The 23751-nt window shown below is 41.6% G+C and overlaps 1 protein-coding gene across 2 annotated transcripts in view; it reads left to right on the top strand.

Moving 5' to 3' along the window:
• The first annotated feature begins 2024 nt into the window (after window positions 1-2024).
• LOC134608777 (poly(rC)-binding protein 3-like) overlaps window positions 2025-23751 on the top strand; it is a 1002469-nt gene continuing 980742 nt past the window's right edge. For both annotated transcript variants that reach the window (XM_063451876.1, XM_063451872.1), the window contains exon 1: window positions 2025-2097. The gene's annotated coding sequence lies outside the window, so the exon portion shown is untranslated. The remainder of the gene's footprint in view (window positions 2098-23751) is intronic.

Below are 23751 nucleotides of genomic sequence, written 5' to 3'. Positions count from 1 at the left end.
TGATGCAGAGGAACAAAAGGGAGCAATTGTTAAAATATTAGTATGTCAGCAATGTGACAAATTAAATCCATGACTGAACAAAAAGGAACGTATATTGGGATTATTGAACTAAGTAAGGAAATATGCTGTTGGGAGTGAAGGGTTAATAGCATGGATACAATTTCAAAGAAAAAAAAAATACCAGCTACAATTATATATATTTGTTTGTGTTTGCTGTATACAACAGCTTTCAAACACAACTTAGGAAAATATGCAAAGCCAGTTGTGTTTCAAAGCTGTTGTATACAGCAAAAGCAAACACAAACTCAAAGGAATCCATGTTTAAAATGGAATGAGGCAAAAATGTGAGGTGTGTATTCTGCAAGTTACAATATGCAGACATGGTATTGAAGGGCTCAATACGTTTAATATTAAAGATACCTTAATGGAAGCCTGATTGCAAGATATAACAGTTTTGTTTAGTCATATCACTCTGGCAACAAACCTGCCGCCATACACGGCATGATGTCATAGGGGGAGGTCCCAGGGAACGTGCAGACGTGGGGAGGACAGGAGGGTAATTGACACACAGGTGTTGGTGGTTTGTTACGTTTGTTTCTCCTTATTTATAAAGATTTTTGTTAATGTATGTGATACTTTGTCCTGATGAAAGTTCCTGCGTGAACTGAAACGTTGATGATTGGGAATCGACATTAAAGAACCTATATTTTTCTAAAAGATCTTGAGGGCCGACTATCTCCTAAACCTTGGTTTTATATATACATATACATATAGTACATATAGTGTATATATAGTTTAGATTGGATTAGCCATAGTAGTCCAGTAGAAAAGATGCCAAAATATATGCCAATATATACAGTACATATCAAATAAGTTTTGATGGGGTATGTACTGAACAAGTAACGTCAAGCCTCCATAGCAAGCCAGTAACCTATCTCATGCTGATGAGTTGAAATAACAACAAAACAACTCTCCATTAATCCATTAATGGGTCACTGGAATTGCACCTCCTCCTGAGTTGTGTTTCAAAGCTGTTGCATGCAGCAGACGCATACTCCAAGGAATCCATGTATAAAGTGGAATTATGGGGCAAAAATTTGGCTCTTTGTTGAGCTTATTTGAATATGCCTACCCAGAATCCCTTGCAGTAGTGAGAGCACTGTTAAAGTAAGATTTATGTGGTAAAAGCAAGTTTTATGGCTTTTTTACCCAACCACAACTTATTTGGTATGTACTTAACAATTAACCTATCTCATGCTGATGAGTTGAAATAACAATGAAACAGCTGCCCATGAGTGGTTCACTGTCATTTCACCTCTTCCTGATATATATATATATATATATATATATATATATATAATACACATGTAATGGCACTCACCCTTACTGATACTAAAGGTAGTTAGTTGAAATGCCGTGGTGCAATCTCACGCTAAAATTATATGTAGTATGTAGAATAAAGATGCACTCTTCGGTCTTTTTAGAGAGAAATAATAATTAATCTATCAAAGGTTTACAGGTTGCTGATATATATATATATATATATATATATATATATAAATAGGGTCTGCACAATTTTGTAAATTCAGGGGACAATAATGATATATAGTGGTTATATATAGATTGCTGTATAATTTATCATTTATACGCTTTGCAGTACATTGCATGTCTATGGAAATCACAACAAAACTTTCAGCACCTTTTAAAATGTGTAAAGAGAAAAGCTGTGATTAATAATTACTTTACATTCTATCAGTGCGCCACTTGCCTCCAATGAGAATATCTTTCACCAAATATTCTTCCTGCTAGTGCTCTGTGTCTCATCAGTTTATTGTTGGAAACCTCAAACTGACATAATAAATTTAATAATGAATACCACAAGGTTATCTATCTATCTATCTATCTATCTATCTATCTATCTATCTATCTATCTATCTATCTATCTATCCATCTATCTATCTATGAATCTATCAATCCATCCATCCATCTATTTATCTATCTATCTATATATCTATCTCTCTGCTAACAAAAAAAACACACAACACCAACCCACCAACCCTTCCTTCTCTCTGACCCCATCCAACACCCCCTGTTAAGGTGAGTTGTGTCTTTTCATCACTTTTTTTCCTCGTGTGCTTGTGTTTTTCTTTTCTTCTGTGCCTTGTGTTCTTATTTAACCTATGATGCTTGCAATCGCTCCTGCCTTTGAAAGTGTATCTGTTTGAGGACCAGATTATGGGACCTGATAGCAGATCGCGGATGGGGAGTGATCGAGTAGCTCCAATTAATGCTGTAGTGGCTTATAGGACCGCTCAGTGACACATGCAATAATATAAATATAGGGGGTGTCTGCTTGGCGTAACTCTGCTAGCACCCTCACTGTATGATCTTACTAATCGCTGTTGATCAATTTTACAGTAACACAGGCCTCCTGCATAATAAATATATCAAAATAACAAGGTGTGGTTCCATGATATATTGCTGGATCACTGAACTATACAGCATCTAGAGAATAAAACGTATGGACAGATAAATAGATAGATAGATAGATAGATGGATAGATAGATGTGTGTGTGTGTGTGTGAATCTATCTATCTGTCTGTCTGTCTATCTATCCATCCATCCAATTTATGGGTAACCATTTCTAGCAATAGTTCACAGCCATTCTTTCTACATAAAACTATCATTTACACGCTCTTGTTCAAGAACAAGGTGCGAAAATGAATATATTTAAATGTAAAACAGACTTCACACATTCATTAAAATTAGCATATTTCCATGAATAATGCAGTTCTGAGGAAATATATATATATATATATATATATATATATATATATATATATATATATATACACACAGAATATATATATATATATATATATATATATATATACACACATTAAAATATTAAAAAAATATCTTTGAAATATTTGAATTCATTTTATTTAATTCAAATATGTTCCTATATTTATTCAGTTATTTTTTGTCTCTAGTTTATCTTTTTTTAAATAACCTTTCCTATTCTAGTAATACGAAACCATAAAAGATAAATGAAATTGAACCAAATATGTACAAGGTATGTTGAAACAGATTACTAGAAAAGTGTTTAAAAAATAGCCAAAATAGCTAGTTGCAAATTCCACTACAGCAAATATTTACACTGATTGCTTGGGTTACAGTTGGAGTGCTACTCAGCAAACAAGTTGTATGCCCCCATGCTCTGTACCTATTTGTTCTTTATATGAATTTGTATAAGTCAGGAGATCACATGCTGCTTACTCAAAGTTCAAATCTCATTTTTTGAGTTGATGGTGATTGGCTGTTAAGTAGTTGCCTAAAATGATCATTACTTAGCAGCCAATCAGCATCAAGAATCTTACAATTTGGTTGCAAGTTGACCTGACTAATTTCCAAGATGGTGAAAGTATGTGATTATTTGTATATTTGTTTTATACCAAGCGTTGGAGCAGAGGCGGCTCTAGACTTTATGAGGCCTTAGGCGAAACGCAAACATGAGGCCCCACTAACAAAAAAAAGTGTCACATATACACATTGATGCACTGTCTACCTGTGTATGTGCCTGAGAGTGTGTCTGACAAAGAGTATCCTTGTGTGTGTGAATGTATGTCTGAACATGTTTGCGTTTTTGTCTGAGACCCTATGTGTATGGGGTAGCTGCTTGAAGTGTGTTGTGTGTATGGGGGGGGGGGAAGAGGCGGGTGATGGGGGGAGAGGCGGGTGATGGTGAGAGGGGGGTGATGGTGTGGGGGTGATGGTGAGAGGGGGGTTGATGGTGAGAGAGAGGGGGGTGATGGTGAGAGGGGGGGTGATGGTGAGGGGGGTGATGGCGAGAGGGAGAGGGGGGGTGATGGCGAGAGGGAGAGGGGGGGTGATGGCGAGAGGGAGAGGGGGGTGATGGCGAGAGGGAGAGGGGGGGAGATGGCGAGAGGGAGACGGGGGGTGATGGTGAGAGGGAGAGGGGGGTGATGGTGAGAGGGAGAGGGGGGGTGATGGTGAGAGGGAGAGGGGGTTGATGGTGAGAGGGTAATGGTAATGTGAGAGTGAGGGGAGGGTAATGTGAGAGTGAGAGGGGGGATAATGTGAGAGTGAGAGGGGGGATAATGTGAGAGTGAGGATAATGTGAGAGTGAGAGGGGGGAATAATGTGAGAGTGAGAGGGGGGAATAATGTGAGAGTGAGAGGGGGGATAATGTGAGAGTGAGAGGGGGTGATGCTGAGGGTGGTGGTGGGGGGTGATGCTGAGGGTGGTGGTGGGGGGTGATGCTGAGGGTGGTGGTGGGGGGTGATGCTGAGGGTGGTGGTGGGGGGTGATGCTGAGGGTGGTGGGGTGGTGATGCTGAGGGTGGTGGGGTGGTGATGCTGAGGGTGGTGGGGTGGTGATGCTGAGGGTGGTGGGGGTAGTGGTGAGGGGGGTGATGCTGAAGGTGGTGGGGGTGAGGCTGAGTGGGGGCTAGGGGTGGTGGGGGGTGATGGTGAGGGGGGTGATGGTGAGGGTGGTGGGGGGTGAGGCTGAGGGTGGTGGTGGCTAGGGGTAGTGAGGCTGAGGGTGGTGGGAGGTGAGGCTGAGGGTGGTGGGGGGTGAGGCTGAGGGGGGCTGGGGGTGAGACTGAGGGGGGTGATGCTGAGGGTGGTGGGGGTAGTGGTGAGGGTGGTGGGGGCTAGGGGTGGTGGGGGGTGATGGTGAGGGTGGTGGGGGCTAGGGGTGGTGAGGCTGAGGGTGGTGGGGGTGAGGCTGAGGGTGGTGGGGGCTAGGGGTGGTGGGGTGATGGTGAGGGTGGTGGGGGCTAGGGGTGGTGAGACTGAGGGTGGTGGGGGCTAGGGGTGGTGAGGCTGATGGGGGCTGGGGGTGAGACTGAGGGGGGTGATGCTGAGGGTGAGGGTGGTGGGGGCTAGGGGTGGTGAGGCTGAGGGTGGTGGGGGTGATGGTGGTGAGGGGTGGTGAGGCTGAGGGTGGTGGTGGGGGGATGGTGAGGCTGGGGGTAAGGCTAAGTATGGTGATGGTGACTGGGGGGGTGAGGCTGAGTGTGTTGGGGGGTGATGGGGAGGGAGAGCCTACCTTGATTTCCCTGGTGGTCCAGTGGGCTCCCTGGTGGTCCGGTGGCCACTGCTCTCGGTCTGCAGCTCTGCAGAGCTGCAGACCGAGTAGTCTCGCGAGATTTCAGAGCGTTGCCGTGGTAACCTGCGGCAACGCTCTGATTGGCCAATTCTCGCGAGTCACATGGTCTGCAGCTCTGCACACTGCGGAGCTGCAGACCAGTGTCTGCGATGGTGGCCGGGCAGCCAGGAGGGGCCTCGCACCCGGCGGCATACCGGGCAAGCCGCCGGGCCCCCTCCTGGTGTCAGGTCCTCGGTCACTGACCGAGGACCTGACACACTCTGCCAACAGGCGGTTTAGGCGGCCGCGAGGCCCCCGCCAGCGCGAGGCCTTAGGCGGCCGCCTAAACTGCCTAATTAGAGAGCCGCCTCTGCGTTGGAGTGTTGACTGACTTGAAAAACAGCTAAACATCAACTGACCATATATCACTTTCTTTCAAATTTTGTTTGACAGATTTCAATGCTGAATTTTTCATATTTTGACTGGATCCTAAAGGAAACATTAGTTTGCATACTGTCGATTTTATTTTTTAATTGGCTCTCTAGTAGTGATGTCCCGAACGGTTCGCTGGCGAATAGTTCCTGGCGAACATAGCTTGTTCACGTTCGCCACGGACAGCGAACATATGCGATGTTCGGTCCGCCCCTATTCGTCATCATTGAGTAAACTTTGACCCTGTACCTCACAGTCAGCAGACACATTCCAGCCAAACAGCAGCAGACCCTCCCTCCCAGACCCTCCCACCTCCTAGACAGCATACAATTTAGATTAATTCTGAAGCTGCATTCATTTTTTTGTGTGTTTGTGTTTATTATACATTATCCTCCATAGCCAGTAACCTGTGTTTATTATACATTATCCCCCATAGCCAGTAACCTGTGTTTATTATACATTACCCCCCCCATAGCCAGTAACCTGTGTTTATTACACATTATCCATTATTCTCCCCATAGCCAGTAACCTGTGTTTATTATACATTATCTTCCCATAGCCAGTAACCTGTGTTTATTATACATTATCCTCCCATAGCCAGTAACCTGTGTTTATTATACATTATCCTCCCATAGCCAGTAACCTGTGTTTATTATACATTATGCCCCCATAGCCAGTAACCTGTGCTTATTATACATTATCTCCCCCATAGCCAGTAACCTGTGTTTATTATACATTATCCCCCACAACCAGTAACCTGTGTTTATTATACATTATCCCCCCACAACCAGTAACCTGTATTATACATTATCCCCCATAGCCAGTAACCTGTGTTTATTATACATTATCCTCCCCACAGCCAGTAACCTGTGTTTATTATACATTATCCCCCCATAGCCAGTAACATGTGTTTATTATACATTATCCCCCCTAGCCAGTAACCTGTGTTTATTATACATTATCCTCCCCATAGCCAGTAACCTGTGTTTATTATACATTATCCCCCCCATAGCGAGTAACCTGTTTTTATTATACATTATCCCCCATAGCCAGTAACCTGTGTTTATTATACATTATCCTCCCATAGCCAGTAACCTGTGTTTATTATACATTACCCCCCCATAGCCAGTAACCTGTGTTTATTATACATTACCCCCCCATAGCCAGTAACCTGTGTTTATTATACATTATCCTCCCCATAGCCAGTAACCTGTGTTTATTATACATTATCCTCCCATAGCCAGTAACCTGTGTTTATTATACATTATCCTCCCATAGCCAGTAACCTGTGTTTATTATACATTATCCCCCATAGCCGGTAACCTGTGTTTATTATACATTATCCCCCATAGCCGGTAACCTGTGTTTATTATACATTACCCCCCGCCATAGCCAGTAACCTGTGTTTATTATACATTATCATCCCATAGCCAGTAACCTGTGTTTATTATACATTATCCTCCCATAGCCAGTAACCTGTGTTTATTATACATTATCCCCCATAGTCATTTATCGTTGGACCTAGGCAGCATGATGTCTTAGGCCGGCCCAGAGAGTGAGTGAGTGAATAATATAATATATATGTTCAGAAACATATTAGTAATATATGTAAATCGGGTTCATGCAAAGAGGGTGAAAAGGTATTACAGAAAAACACACTTATTGCATCAAATTTACAAAGCCAAACTTTTAAAAGCTTTCCTCATTTCTTTCTCGGGATGAGGAATATATCGGTTGTAGACTGAGGATTTCCATCTGCCCAATCTTTTAATAATATGCACTGGAGTGTCAGTGTTGAAGGAGACCGAAGCTGCCCCTATTCTAAATGAAAGACCTGAGACATGGATACAACCCAATCTTAGGAGTAGTGTTCTGATGTAGAAGATGAATTTAGCCGTAGTCAGAGGGATTCAGTGAAAGTAGTGGTGAAATGTGTGTGGCATGACTGAGTGTGGGTAAGTAAGAGTCAAGTATTTTAACTGGGCACTAGTTCTAGGTGGGATAAAGTGGTATAGCGGATGGATGAGTAGTTTGGTTCGTTTTAGAGGTTTGTAGAGAAAGTATATAGTGATCATGATTTTTAGCAATATCCAATATTTTTAAGGTGGTCTCAAACAAACATAAAATGCTATATAAAATTTGTGGGAATATCATATAGTCGTGTACAGTAAATCAGAGAGGGCTCAGAATATCGAACCATCGATCGGTAACCTGGATGAAGTAGGGGGTTTATCTGTTTTATTAAATACGCGGTAATATGCTTTTAATGGGATAGGACGTTAGGAAAGGTGTGTGATTGGGATAAGTGGTTGTGGCTGTATTTACTTTATCCTGGGACCGACCTGGCTCCTAAGCTTGAGCCGCGCGTGGCTGGATCACTCCTGCCTCCACACGAGCCGCATGAGGCTTGATCTCCTCTTCTGACTTAGCCGCGTGCACTGACCGCAGTGATTGGTCACGTGGCCCGCCTGGCACTAGGAGCACGGCTCGAGTCACGAGCTGGCTCTTAAAGGGGCAGTGGGAGCCAAAAGTTGATTCAGGCTCCCATTGGCCCACGTCATTCCAGCACCCCCACACACGAACATTTTGGGGGCGTAGGCATGACGTGGGCCAATCACTGGTGTAACAGTAGTGTACATTAAAAAAAAAAACTAGAAATTTGACTGTGAAATAATAGCAGTCAGTTTCTTTCACACGTGTGCGTTTCAGGGCCTGCCAGGGCACAGTGTCACACCAATGCAACTCATATCTGGTGTAACAGTAGTGTACATTTAAAAAAAAAAAAATACAGGGGGCTTGTTGTCACCTTTCGGGGACCCTTGGTGTTGTATGTGGCGGAAGAGACCTTCAATGACATCAGTGAGGACAAGGAACGGGACATGGCTAGCTTGGTATCCAACCTTGTGCAAGAGGGGAGTTTGCGGTTGTGCAAATGGAGTGTTTGCGGTTGTTTGCGGTGCATTAAACGGGGAGTTCGGTCTGTCACTGTGAAGCGGGCGTAACCCTTACACTACCTGATCGATACAACATCATACCTGATGTTTTAAAGCACGTTATTCCAAACAATTTAGGAATGTTAGGTGATTTATGCCCTTTATGGATTAAAACCAGACACTACATCAACTATGTAATTTTCCATGGGAGTTTTGCCATGGATCCCCCTCCGGCAGTCCAGGTGTTAGTCCCCTTGAAACAACTTTTCCATCACTATTGTGGCCAGAAAGATTCCCTGCGGATTTTAAAATTCGCCTGCCTATTGAAGTCTATGGCGGTTAGCCCGGTTCGCCTGTTCGCGAACATTTGTGGAAGTTCGCGTTCGCGAACCTAAAATGTTATGTTCGCGTCATCACTATTCTCTAGGGATTATGTTTACACTGTAAAGATTGAAGAAAAAAATTGAAGAAAAAAATTAACACAAAAACATAAAAATACCTTTGAAAAATAAAATACTCATAGTCACAAGGAGCAAGCATTTACATTTTTTTGTTGCTGAGATGGTAAATGATGGGAGTCAAATTTGGATTAGCCTGGCAGTGGCATTCAGAATGGACAGAAGGGGGCAGAGCTGGGAAAGTGGAAAGCCATTTTGCAGTTTATTGCAGTTGTCAAGACCAGAAAAAAGTGGATAAGTTGCTTAGTAGTGTTAGCGTTAATTTATGGACATTTAAAAAAATATTTTACAGGAGGTTGCGGCAGGATGAAATAAGAGATTGGATGTGGAAGATGAAGGACAGATTGGAGACAAGTGTAACTCTGAGGCAGTGTACTTAATTCGTCAACAGTGATATCGAATTTTAAATTAGAAGTAGAGATAGGGGGGGGGGGATAAGAATGAACTTAGTCTTGGACATATTGATCTCATGGCAAGAGGCCATCCAGGAAGAATTCCATATAAGAATTCTCAGACATAAGAAGATGATATTTGAAGCCGTTGCTGCTGATAATCTTATCTAGAGAAGAAATATAAATAGAGAAGAGTAGAAGACCCAAGACAGAGCCTTGAGGCACTCCAACTGACAGGGACAGTAAAGAGAAGGACTGAGCAGTAAGTGAAACTGAAAAGACCCTGTTAGAGAGATAAGAGTGGATCAAAGAGAGAGCTGTGTTGAAGAGACCAACAGAGCTGAGAGTCTGGAGGAGGAGGCTGACAACTGTGAGGCTGAGAGGTCAAGTGAGATAAGAAGAGAGTAATGGCTGATATTTTAAGCAAAAGCAGATTGTTAAACAAGAAAAAGGAAAAGGACTGTGCCACTTAAAATCACAATAACACACAACAGTTTGGATAACAAGTGTAAATCTAATAAAACAAAATGGATAGTCCTAACAATAATAGTTCTCACACAGAACGGATGCCACAAATTTAAAGGTAAGTGCAGCTGTAGATGTAGGATAAGCATAAATTATTTGTGCTTGGGGGATGTAGTAGATCAATCTCTTAGGTATCCATATAAAAAGGAGATAAAAACAGGAAGAACTAATAGTGCAATATGTCACCAGGTTTGAGAGGAAACTTGGCATGGAGAGAGCAAATCTTGCGGCCAGCATGAATGTCAGAAGTTAGAACCCAATAACGCTCAGCAGGCCCATACCCCTTCGAATCAATCAAATACTGTAAGGGACCACGAGAAAATCTGTAATTGATTATGGAAGAGACTTCATACTCCCCCTGTCCAAAAACAACCACTTGGGACAGTATACCTATTGCAAATAAGTGGTTTGAGCAAAGAAACATGAAATGTGTTAGGAATACGCAATGAGGCAGGGAGAGCAAGAGAATACGAAACAGGATTAATTCTATGAAGGATACTAAATGGACCAAGGAATCTGGGACCAAACTTCATGCTAGGAACTTTAAGATTGATGTTGCGCGATGATAACCACACCCTCTCACCCACTTGGTAAACAGGGTTGGCACCCCGCCGTTTATCAGCATGAAATTGGAAACGATTAGCCGCAGTTTCGAGAGCGGAGTGAACTTTGGTCCAAGTATCACGAATACAGTGTCAAGGTACCTGCTGTCTCTACCTCTGTGGAGGTGAGACACTTGGACGTTCTTCCTCGCAAAAGGGTTGAATCACTCGTTCCTCGCGGTTCCCTCGGTCGTTTACACGCCGGCCGCGAGGGATCCACTTCCTTTTATGACGCGGCGTTCAGTAGCCGACGTCATGACGACAACCCAACCCGATCTGTCAATCAAGCCCCAAGCACGAATGAGGATTCGTCGGGGGCGTGATTACCTGTTTAGAATCAGGGTATAAAAGAGGGCTTTCTACGTTTGTTCATTGCCCTGTCGTGGTTCTAGCTTGTCTAGTCACTCAGTGCTCTTGTATTCTGTTAGTTTCTTTGGTTTTGACCCGGCTTGTCTGTTCTACCTCGTTTACCTCTATTACCCTTTGACTCGGCTTGTCTCTCGTTTACCTGCTCTCTCGTTCCCTCGACCTCGGCTTGTCTCTAGACCATTCTTTACTACTACTTACGTTAGTCCGGCCATTCTAAGGTCCGGTATACGTACCCTGTACCTGTTTGTACTCTGCGTGTTGGATCCCTGTCCCGATCCTGACATTACGACAGGGCCATGGATCCTGCAGGTACAAACACTCAGGTTGGTTCTTCCGATTCTAGATTTGATGCCATGGATTACAGAATAGACCAGATGGCTCTAGCGCTGCAAGCTTTATTATCTCGATCTAGTAATCCACCGGAGGAGATGCGAGCTACGTCCATCTCTCCTGTAAGTTCAGGTCTAGAAGTAGCCACTGTAGGTGCTTCTTCCCGTATTACACCTCCTGTACGTTATGGTGGTTCTCCGGAGAAGTGCCATGGTTTCTTAAACCAAATTGGTATTCATTTTGAATTACAACCTCGCTCTTACCCTACAGATAGGGCAAAGGTTGGATTCATTATCACACTCCTCATTGATAAGGCTCTGAGATGGGCCAATCCTCTGTGGGAGAATGAGAACCCGTTAGTCTATAATTATAATGCCTTTGTCGCTGCTTTTAGAAGAACTTTTGACCCTCCAGGTAGAAAGGTCAATGCAGCTAGATTACTATTGCGCCTTAGACAAGATGACCAAACCCTTGTGGATTATGCACTAGAGTTCAGGTCTTTGGCGGCAGAAGTTAAGTGGAATGAACAGGCCTATATAGACGTATTTGTAAACGGATTATCTGATGTAATCCTAGACGAGGTGGCTACTAGAGAGCTCCCTGAAAATTTGGAGGATTTAATTTCTTTTTTTTCTCGTATTGACGAACGTTTAAGAGAGAGACAGAACACTCGTGATAATATTCGTAGACCTTCCTTTAAACTAGCGCCTTTATTTCAAAGTGCTCAAACCACTATCCCACTTTTTTTCTGAACCTATGCTAATAGGCAATACTCGCCTCTCAGAAGAGGAGAGACAGTACAGAAGAAAGGAGGGATTGTGTATGTATTGTGGAGTAAGAGGGCACCTTCGCCTAAATTGTCCTAATCGTCCGGGAAACGCTCGCACCTAAGTTTCTCTAGAGGACAGGCCTTGGGTGTTTCTATTTTGTCCTCTATACACAATTATAAAGATCACAGGCTTCTACTACCGGTTTCTTTAGCATGGGAGAAGGGAGTAATAAAGACTATGGCATTGATAGACTCCGGAGCTGCTGAGAGCTTTATCGACCAAGTTTTTGTTTCTAAACACTCTATCCCATCTCAGCTAAGAGATACTCCCTTGGCCGTTGAGGCCATAGATGGTAGACCATTATCTGAGCCTATGATTTCTCATGAGACTATACCTGTTATTTTGACTGTTGGTATCTTACACGAGGAGGATATATCCCTTATGCTTATCTCTTCCCCTTCTGTTCCTATAGTTCTGGGGTATCCATGGTTAAAGAAACATAACCCTATTATTGATTGGGAGCTAGGGGAGATAACTTCATGGGGTCAGGGTTGCCAGAACAGGTGTTTACAGAAAGTCTCACCACTTTGCGTAGGTAATACACCGGTTAACTCCACCCAGTCTACAGACTTACAAATACCGTCTCGATACATAGATTTAAAGGCAGTCTTTGACAAGAAGAATGCTGATACTTTACCCCCACACAGGTCCTTTGATTGCAAGATTAATCTCCTACCTGGTACTATGCCTCCGAGGGGCAATGTATATCCTTTATCCACTAAGGAGAACTTAGTCTTAGAGGAGTATATCCGTGAGAATCTAGACAAGGGATTCATTAGGAGATCATCCTCGCCTGCCGGGGCCGGTTTTTTTTTTGTGAATAAAAAGGATGGCACGTTAAGGCCTTGCATTGATTACCGTGGTTTGAATAAAATAACTATCAGAAATGCATACCCAATTCCCTTGATTACTGAGCTCTTTGATAGTTTAAAGGGTTCCAAGATTTTCACCAAGTTAGATCTCAGAGGGGCGTATAACTTGGTGAGAACTCAGCAGGGTGACGAGTGGAAAACAGCGTTCAATTCTCGATATGGGCACTATGAGTACACGGTAATGCCTTTTGGGCTCTGTAATGCACCGGCAGTATTTCAGGATCTGATCAATGAAGTTCTTAGGGAATTTCAACAGGATTGTGTTATTGTATATTTAGATGATATACTAATACACTCTAGAGAAATTGAGACCCACCACAGACAAGTCAGAAGGGTATTGCGCAAACTCCTACAACATGGGTTGTACTGCAAATTGGAGAAATGTAGTTTTGATCAATCTCAGATAAACTTTCTTGGTTACGTGATTTCTGGGGAAGGCTTTAAAATGGATCCGGATAAACTCCAGTCTATTTTAGATTGGCCATTACCTAGGGGTCTCAAGGCCATTCAGAGGTTTATTGGATTCTACAATTATTATAGGCGCTTCATTAAAGGATACTCTTCCATTATTGCTCCTATTACCAATATGACCAGACAGGGGGCTGACACTAAGACTTGGTCTACTGAAGCTCTCGTTGCCTTCAAGACACTTAAGGAACTTTTTGCTTCTGCACCAATTTTAGTTCACCCCGATACAACTTTACCTTTCCTACTCGAGGTAGACGCCTCAGAGACAGGTATAGGTGCCATCTTGTCTCAAAGGTTAGGCGTGGATAAACCATTACATCCATGTGGTTTTTTTTCCAAGAAACTATCTGGGACCGAAAGCAGATATGATATTGGTGACAGGGAACTACTAGCTGTTATCATGGCCTTAAAGGAGTGGAGACATTTATTGGAGGGGACCTTGCATCCTGTTACTATCCTGACGGATCACAAGAACTTGTCTTATATTGGGGAGGCTAAGCGCTTATCCGCCAGACAAGCTCGTTGGTCCTTGTTCCTCACCCATTTCAATTACGTGCTCACTTATAGACCTGGTTCTAAGAACTCTAAGGCCGATGCTTTGTCTCGCCAACATGAACCTTCTACTATATCTGAGACGGTTTTCTCTTCTATAGTTCCCAAGTGCAATATTATCGCCAACACTAGCCTCAGGATTCATTCTCCGTTGCTTGCCGAGATTATGAAGCTACAACATCTGGCTCCTAGACAGAGTCCTGAGTCACGGCATTTTGTTCCTGTTGAACTCCAACTAGAACTGCTACAGTGCTTTCACAATAGTAAGGTGGCTGGGCATCCTGGCATTCGTAAGACATGTTCCCTAATAGCCAAAGATTTCTGGTGGCCCACCTTACGTAAAGATGTTAGGGATTTCGTCGAAGCATGTGAGGTCTGTATGAAGACTAAACGACCTCAGACGCTTCCATGTGGGCTTTTGCATCCCTTGGAAATTCCCGAGAAACCGTGGACCTGTTTGGCTATGGACTTCATTGTCGATTTACCTGTTTCTAAAAGACAGACTGTGATTCTCACGGTGGTTGACAGGTTTACTAAGATGGCTCATTTCGTGCCCTTACCTAAACTTCCATCTTCCCCTGAATTGGCTGAGATATTCGCTAAAGAGATATTTCGTTTACATGGGATACCTTCCGAAATTGTTTCTGATAGAGGTTCCCAATTTGTTTCCCGTTTTTGGAAGTCATTCTGCTCTCAAATGGGTATCAAATTGAATTTCTCTTCTGCCTATCATCCCCAGTCTAACGGAGCTGCTGAACGCACTAATCAAAAGATCGAACAATATTTGCGTTGTTTCGTTTCCGAACTCCAGGACGATTGGGTTGGTCTGATTCCTTGGGCAGAGTTCGCACACAACAATCTCGTTTGTGATTCTACTCGTTCTAGCCCCTTTTTCATGAATTATGGCTTTCATCCCTTCATTCTTCCCTCGGTTTCTCCTTCCCAAGGAGTACCGTCGGTTGATGTTCATGTTGCCAATCTGAGGAAGTTGTGGGATCAGACTCGACAAATTCTTCTGCATAATTCCATGTTGTTCAAGAAACACGCTGATAAACACAGAAGGGCGGCTCCAGTCTTTGTTCCAGGGGACAGGGTATGGTTGAGTACCAAAAACATTCGCTTGAAGGTTCCTTCTATGAAATTCGCTCCTCGTTACATTGGACCTTACATGGTCCTGACTCGAATTAACCCAGTTGCGTATCGTCTGGCTCTTCCATCTGCCTTACGCATTCCTAACTCCTTTCATGTTTCCTTGTTAAAACCCCTAATATGTAACAAGTTTTCCACCACTGCATCCTCTCCTCGCTCTGTTCAGGTTGAGGGACAAGAGGAGTATGAAATCAATTCCATCATCGATTCTCGTATCTCCCGGGGGAGGTTACAATATTTGGTTGATTGGAAGGGATATGGTCCTGAGGAGAGGTCTTGGATACCTCAGGAGGATGTGCATGCGCCTCGCCTCCACAGGGCTTTTCACTCCCGTTTTCCATCTCGTCCCGGTTCCTTCCGCCCGGTGGGCGTTTCTGAGGGGGGGGGGGTACTGTCAGGGTACCTGCTGTCTCTACCTCTGTGGAGGTGAGACACTTGGACGTTCTTCCTCGCAAAAGGGTTGAATCACTCGTTCCTCGCGGTTCCCTCGGTCGTTTACACGCCGGCCGCGAGGGATCCACTTCCTTTTATGACGCGGCGTTCAGTAGCCGACGTCGTGACGACAACCCAACCCGATCTGTCAATCAAGCCCCAAGCACGAATGAGGATTCGTCAGGGGCGTGATTACCTGTTTAGAATCAGGGTATAAAAGAGGGCTTTCTACGTTTGTTCATTGCCCTGTCGTGGTTCTAGCTTGTCTAGTCACTCAGTGCTCTTGTATTCTGTTAGTTTCTTTGGTTTTGACCCGGCTTGTCTGTTCTACCTCGTTTACCTCTATTACCCTTTGACTCGGCTTGTCTCTCGTTTACCTGCTCTCTCGTTCCCTCGACCTCGGCTTGTCTCTACACCATTCTTTACTACTACTTACGTTAGTCCGGCCATTCTAAGGTCCGGTATACGTACCCTGTACCTGTTTGTACTCTGCGTGTTGGATCCCTGTCCCGATCCTGACATACAGGGAGTGCAGAATTATTAGGCAAATTAGTATTTTGACCACATCATCCTCTTTATGCATGTTGTCTTACTCCAAGCTGTATAGGCTCGAAAGCCTACTACCAATTAAGCATATTAGGTGATGTGCATCTCTGTAATGAGTAGGGGTGTGGTCTAATGACATCAACACCCTATATCAGGTGTGCATAATTATTAGGCAACTTCCTTTCCTTTGGCAAAATGGGTCAAAAGAAGGACTTGACAGGCTCAGAAAAGTCAAAAATAGTGAGATATCTTGCAGAGGGATGCAGCACTCTTAAAATTGCAAAGCTTCTGAAGCGTGATCATCGAACAATCAAGCGTTTCATTCAAAATAGTCAACAGGGTCGCAAGAAGCGTGTGGAGAAACCAAGGCGCAAAATAACAGCAAGGTGGAGGTGGAGTACTGGTTTGGGCTGGTATCATCAAAGATGAGCTTGTGGGGCCTTTTCGGGTTGAGGATGGAGTCAAGCTCAACTCACAGTCCTACTGCCAGTTTCTGGAAGACACCTTCTTCAAGCAGTGGTACAGGAAGAAGTATGCATCCTTCAAGAAAAACATGATTTTCATGCAGGACAATGCTCCATCACACGCGTCCAAGTACTCCACAGCGTGGCTGGCAAGAAAGGGTATAAAAGAAGAAAATCTAATGACATGCCTCCTTGTTCACCTGATCTGAACCCCATTGAGAACCTGTGGTCCATCATCAAATGTGAGATTTACAAGGAGGGAAAACAGTACACCTCTCTGAACAGTGTCTGGGAGGCTGTGGTTGCTGCTGCACGCAATGTTGATGGTGAACAGATGGTGAACAGATCAAAACACTGACAGAATCCATGGATAAAGCAGGGATAGCTGTGTCAGAGAAAACAGCCGGCAGAACAGTAGGATGACGAACGTTATTAACAAAGAACGGACTATGACCAGAAGAGTCATGGTTAGCATTGTTCCTAGCAAACTCGGCCAGGGTAGTAATTTGGACCAATTATCCTGAGTGCTATTAACAAAACAACGAAAATAAAATTCTAGAGACTGGTTAGCCCTCTCAGCCGTGCCATTAGTTTGGGGATGGTAAGAGGAAGAAAACGGCAATTCAATGCCCAACTGTTTATTGAAAGCCCTCCAAAACCGAGACACAAACTGAGAACCTCTGTCAGATACAATATTGTGAGGAATGCCATGCATTCTGACAATTTCTCGTATGAAAATAAGAACCAGGTCTTGAGAGGAAGGCGATTTTTTGAGAGGAGCAAAATGAGTCATCTTAGAAAAGCAGTCAACCACCATAAGGATTGTGGTATAGCCATTAGAACTAGTAAGGTCCACGATTAAATCCTTGGATAAATGGGACCATGGAACACTAGGTACGGGAAGTGCAACAATCCACATGGAAGTTTATGAGGTACTTTAGAAACTGCACAAACTGAACAGGCCTGCACAGTCTTTAACATCTTTCCTGAGAGAATCCCACCGAAATGATCTCATGATCGCGTGTATAGATTTATTAATGCCTGGGTGTCCAGCAGTCACGTTGTTGTGGAACACCCTCATGACATTCTCTCTTTCACCCAATGGATACATTTATCCAGTGGTGTATTGCATGGCGCCTGAGACTGAGCCTCCATGATAGCGCCAAGCAGAGGAGATGACAAGGAAAGGACAGTGGAAGTGATGATACACTCAGGTGGAATAATAGGGGATGTCTCTTGTTCCTGTACTGATTCAGTATCAAACTGTCTAGATAAAGTGTCCGCCTTCATGTTTTTGGGACCACGTCTATAAGAAAGTTAAAGCAAGATAGGAACAAAGACCATCTAGCCTGTCTAGAAGATAGTCGTTTAGCATCCCCTATATAAGCCAAATTCTTGTGGTCAGTAATGATCGAAAGGGTCCTTGGAACCCTTTAAAAGATGTTGCCACTCTTTAAGCGCTAGTATAATGGCCAGTAATTCCCTGTTGCCAATATCATAATTATGCTCAGCAGGAGACAACTTTCTAGAGAAGTATCCACATGGATGTAAGAGGGTATCCTGACTTTCCCTCTGAAATAGAACAGCCCCTACCCCAGTTTCAGAGGCATCAACCTCCAGTATGAAGGTGAATACAATAACACTGCTTCTTTCTGAAAAGACAAAACACTCTCATAGAGTAGTATAGTATTGTCCAACACAGTCCCTGTTACCTTATATGGGGAAATTCTAACTTCTAAATGTTAACAGTCCCATTAGTATAAATAGATCATCCTTAATAGAAATACATGGACAATACATCATTATAAGAGAAGAAGAAAATAAAAAAAAGGTTAGAGATATAAAATATTATATAAAAATATTATACCATCTACATTACTCATATACTTATTGCACTAGTAAATATCCTAAATAAAATTATACATTTCAAAATCTATATTAAGACCATGGGGAGAGAGGGTTTCTAAGTCGAAGATCAACTTCATCTCTGTTATATTTAAAATCTTCAAAAAGTCCCCCCCCCCCTCCATGGTTTGGTTACTTTTTGTATACCAATGAAATTTAAACATTTTAAAATCACAATTATGGCTTTTAATAAAATGAGCAGATACAGAATGGGTGGTAACTTTATTTTGGATGTTACACAAATGTTCACTCACTCTAGTTTTAACTGGTCTAGTGGTCCTCCCAACATATTGAAGGCCACATTTACACGTCAGGAGATATATAACATTACTAGTGTTACATGTAATAAAATCCTCAATAAAATACTCCCTTTTTGTAACGCTAGATACAAATCTTTCCATTTTTTAAGAGATAATATTTGTGCTCTTACAGGCTTTACACTGTCCACAATTGTGGAAACTCTTCACTTTAGTACCAAATATATCTGTATCCACATGATTCTTAATAACAACTTTTTTTGGTTTGAATGAAACTTTTATTTACAAAAGAGGGGCACGGCTATGGGGACCAAGTTCGCACCCAGCTATGCCAATTTATTTATGTCATATTGGGAAACAATGTTTGTTTACTCTGGGCATGACTGGGTAGTGAACTTGGTCCTCTACAAGAGGTTTATTGACAATATATTTTTTATTTGGAAGGAAGATCATGCCTCTCTGGACTCTTTTTAAATCTTTTTTAGATTTTAACTCCTGGGGAATAAAACTTACTTGTGATATTAGTACCCAGGAAGTTAATTTTGTAGACTTAAGGATTTTTATAGAGTCCAATCTCATAGAAACCAGCACCTTTTAAAAAAAAAGTTGATATTAATAGTTATATAGATACCAAAATTTGCCACTTTACCCCTTGACTTGTTAACGTACCGAAAGGACAATTCACACAGTTAAAAAGAAATTGCAACAAGGAAGAATTGTTTGTAGAACAATCTCAAATCCATAAGGAACAATTTTGCCAAAAAGGTTACAATTTAGAAGAAGTGGAAAACAGTTTATGGTGGTGAAAGATAAACCAAGGAAAGATCTTTTAGTATATAGTCAAAATAAAAAAAGAGGAAACCAATATACAAAATGAACAGGTGACTTTTATTTGTAATTTTAACTCTCAAAGCCATATTTAAAAAAAAAAATGTAAATAAACATTGGCATATTTTAACCACTTAACCCCTTAAGGACAGAGCTTCAGAAGCTTGTCTTTCACTTAATGACAACGGCATTTTTTGCATTTTTTGCTATTTGCGTTCAACTGCAATTTGCATTTTACTAATTTATTGCACCGACACATATTATATACCGTTTTTTAAAGGACAGAAAGGGCTTTAATTTGATGTAACACATATATATATAAATGCTTATTTATTATAAAAAAAATACAGAAATATGCAAAAAAATGAATTTTTGTGTGTTTTTTTTACAGTTTTTGCAATAATAATGTGTACATAATTAGTGCAGGTTAAGGAAAGTAATTAAAAATAAATTCATTTAGTTGTTCTGAATTACAGAATATATAATGTGTCTGGGATTTTAAGTTTTTTTTTGGTAGTTACAGGTCACAAAGCACAAGGAGTAAAATAAACTTTTTATGTGGAGCGATTTTAGAATTTGGTATGTTTGTCTTGTAAGCCTAATAGCCATAAAAGAAAACAAAATTGCCACACAAAAGTATATATTTATATAAAGTAGACACCACAGGCTATTTACCTAAGGTTGCTTTGACACTTTCTACGTAGCCATTTTACCGCCAACCTCTGCTAAATATTGGAGTAAAATTGTGTTTTTTGGGGGTTTTCGCACACAAACTTATAACAAAGAACTTCTCATGTGTATTTTGTAAAGTTGGTGTGTGCTATTCCTGCACAAAGTTTTATTATGTGTTCAGTTACTGCTGCTGAGTACAACGGTACCCCCATTGTATGTCTTTGGCACTATTTCGTGAAGCTACAGTGCCATATAGGAGACCTGTCCTTTTCAGTATTCACAGTAGAATTTTGAGAGACGGATTTAATGAGCCTATGCTTCCATTTGGGGTATTGGGGTATAGTAGTTTGACTGTTCAAAAAAACCACACAAAGGCCTACCATTTGTAAAAGTAGACACTCCAGGGTATCTCATAAGGTGCATATTGTGCCTTAACATGCCCCCATTTTTTTACTATTACATGCTAAAGTATGTGGTAAAAAATAATTTTGTGCATATTTTACATACGGATTGCATTTTTGCTGGGCATTTTGTATATTTCATGTGTGCCACTAAGTTCAAACCCCCCCAATTATGCTCAGCTAAGTCTTCTGAGTAAAAGGACACCCCCATTGTATGTCTATGGCACTATTTCGTGAAGCTACAGTGCCATACAGGAGACCTGTCCTTTTCAGTATTCACAGTAGAATTTTGAGAGACGGATTTAATGAGCCTATGCTTCCATTTGGGATATTCTAACAGTTTGACTGTTCAAAACACCCCACAAAGGCCTACCATTTGTAAAAGAAGACACTCCAGGGTATCTCACAAGGTGCATATTGTGCCTTAACATGCCCCCATTTTTTTACCATTACATGCCAAAGTATGTGGTAAAAAATAATTTTGTGCATTTTTTACATACGGATTGCATTTTTGCTGGGCATTTTGTATATTTCATGTGTGCCACTAAGTTCAAACCCCCCCAATTATGCTCAGCTAAGTCTTCTGAGTAAAAGGACACCCCCATTGTATGTCTATGGCACTATTTCGTGAAGCTACAGTGCCATACAGGAGACCTGTCCTTTTCAGTATTCACAGTAGAATTTTGAGAGACGGATTTAATGAGCCTATGCTTCCATTTGGGGTATTCTAACAGTTTGACTGTTCAAAACACCCCACAAAGGCCTACCATTTGTAAAAGAAGACACTCCAGGGTATCTCACAAGGTGCATATTGTGCCTTAACATGCCCCCATTTTTTTACCATTACATGCCAAAGTATGTGGTAAAAAATAATTTTGTGCATTTTTTACATACGGATTGCATTTTTGCTGGGCATTTTGTATATTTCATGTGTGCCACTAAGTTCAAACCCCCCCAATTATGCTCAGCTAAGTCTTCTGAGTAAAAGGACACCCCCATTGTATGTCTATGGCACTATTTCGTGAAGCTACAGTGCCATATAGGAGACCTGTCCTTTTCAGTATTCACAGTAGAATTTTGAGAGACGGATTTAATGAGCCTATGCTTCCATTTGGGGTATTGGGGTATAGTAGTTTGACTGTTCAAAAAAACCACACAAAGGCCTACCATTTGTAAAAGTAGACACTCCAGGGTATCTCATAAGGTGCATATTGTGCCTTAACATGCCCCCATTTTTTTACCATTACATGCCAAAGTATGTGGTAAAAAATAATTTTGTGCATATTTTACATACGGATTGCATTTTTGCTGGGCATTTTGTATATTTCATGTGTGCCACTAAGTTCAAACCCCCCCAATTATGCTCAGCTAAGTCTTCTGAGTAAAAGGACACCCCCATTGTATGTCTATGGCACTATTTCGTGAAGCTACAGTGCCATATAGGAGACCTGTCCTTTTCAGTATTCACAGTAGAATTTTGAGAGACGGATTTAATGAGCCTATGCTTCCATTTGGGGTATTGGGGTATAGTAGTTTGACTGTTCAAAACACCCCACAAAGGCCTACCATTTGTAAAAGAAGACACTCCAGGGTATCTCACAAGGTGCATATTGTGCCTTAACATGCCCCCATTTTTTTACCATTACATGCCAAAGTATGTGGTAAAAAATAATTTTGTGCATTTTTTACATACGGATTGCATTTTTGCTGGGCATTTTGTATATTTCATGTGTGCCACTAAGTTCAACCCCCCCAAATTATGCTCAGCTAAGTCTTCTGAGTAAAAGGACACCCCCATTGTATGTCTATGGCACTATTTTGTGAAGCTACAGTGCCATATAGGAGACCAAGCCATATCAGTTTTGACCGAACTTTGAACTTTGGCGCCGGGCCTATGTGCAATTTCCAAGCATCTTTGCAGGTTTTAAATTCAAACTACCTCACAAAGGCCTACCATTTCTTAAAGTAGACACCCCAGGGTATTTCAAAAGGCATATTTTGAACCTTAGCGTGGGATCATTTTTCCGCTAGCGTGTACCAGGTGTAGTGGTTATAAGCGTTTTTTTCTGCCTTTTTGACACACAAAGTGAGTTTGCACAGTATATTTTGCAAACCATATGTGTACTACCACTGTATAATACTTCATATTTTGCTCAGCTATGTCTGCTGAGTACAAAAATACCCCCGTATGTACCTTTGCCAGGTATATGTGGACATTGGAGGGGCACATTTGGGACACAGCCATTCCATTTTTTTTCAAATTTTGAATTTTTACGCTGTGCCCATGTCCCATTTTAGAGTATTTTACCAGGCTATATAATCCAAATACCCCATAAAGCCATACCATTTCTTAAAGAAGACATCCCAGGGTATTTCAAAAGGCATATTTTGAACCTTAGCGTGGGATAATTTTTCCGCTAGCTTGTACCAGGTGTAGTGGTAATAAGCGTTTTTTCTGCCTTTTTGACACACAAAGTGAGTTTGCACAGTATATTTTGCAAACCTTATGTGTACTACCACTGTATAATACTTCATATGTTGCTCAGCTATGTCTGCTGAGTACAAAAATACCCCCGTATGTACCTTTGCCAGGTATATGTGGACATCGGAGGGGCACATTTGGGACACAGCCATTCTATTTTTTTCAAACTTTAAATTTTTACGCTGTGCCCATGTCCCATTTTAGAGTATTTTACCAGGCTATATAAACCAAATACCCCATAAAGCCATACCATTTCTTAAAGAAGACATCCCAGGGTATTTCAAAAGGCATATTTTGAACCTTAGCGTGGGATCATTTTTCCGCTAGCTTGTACCAGGTGTAGTGGTAATGAGCGTTATTAAATGTATTTTTTTACTTTTTAAAACTTTTTTTACTTTTTAAAACTATTTTTTAAACTTTTGTTTTGATTATTCATTTTTTTAAAGTTTCCTAATCTTTCGTAAAACTTTTTTTTACAGATTTAACATTTTTCTAAGCTTTTTTTTTTTACTTTAACCCCTAACTAGCAGTAAGCAGCACTAACAGTAAATTCCCCATTTTCCCATAACTCCCACCCACCCCAGCTAGCAAAATATTTAATTATACAATATTTAAATTAGTTAATTAAATAAATTTAACCCCTGAGGGTTAAAAAATAAATAAAAATTAATCGTCAGGGGTTAAAAAAAAAATTAGAACAGTATAATACTGTGATCTGTATTTTGATCACTGTAGGC

Source organism: Pelobates fuscus, chromosome 4 (assembly GCF_036172605.1).
Source record: "Pelobates fuscus isolate aPelFus1 chromosome 4, aPelFus1.pri, whole genome shotgun sequence".
Lineage (NCBI taxonomy): Eukaryota > Metazoa > Chordata > Amphibia > Anura > Pelobatidae > Pelobates > Pelobates fuscus.
Note: the sequence above shows the minus strand (reverse complement) of the source record. Positions and strands in the feature narration are given on the sequence as shown.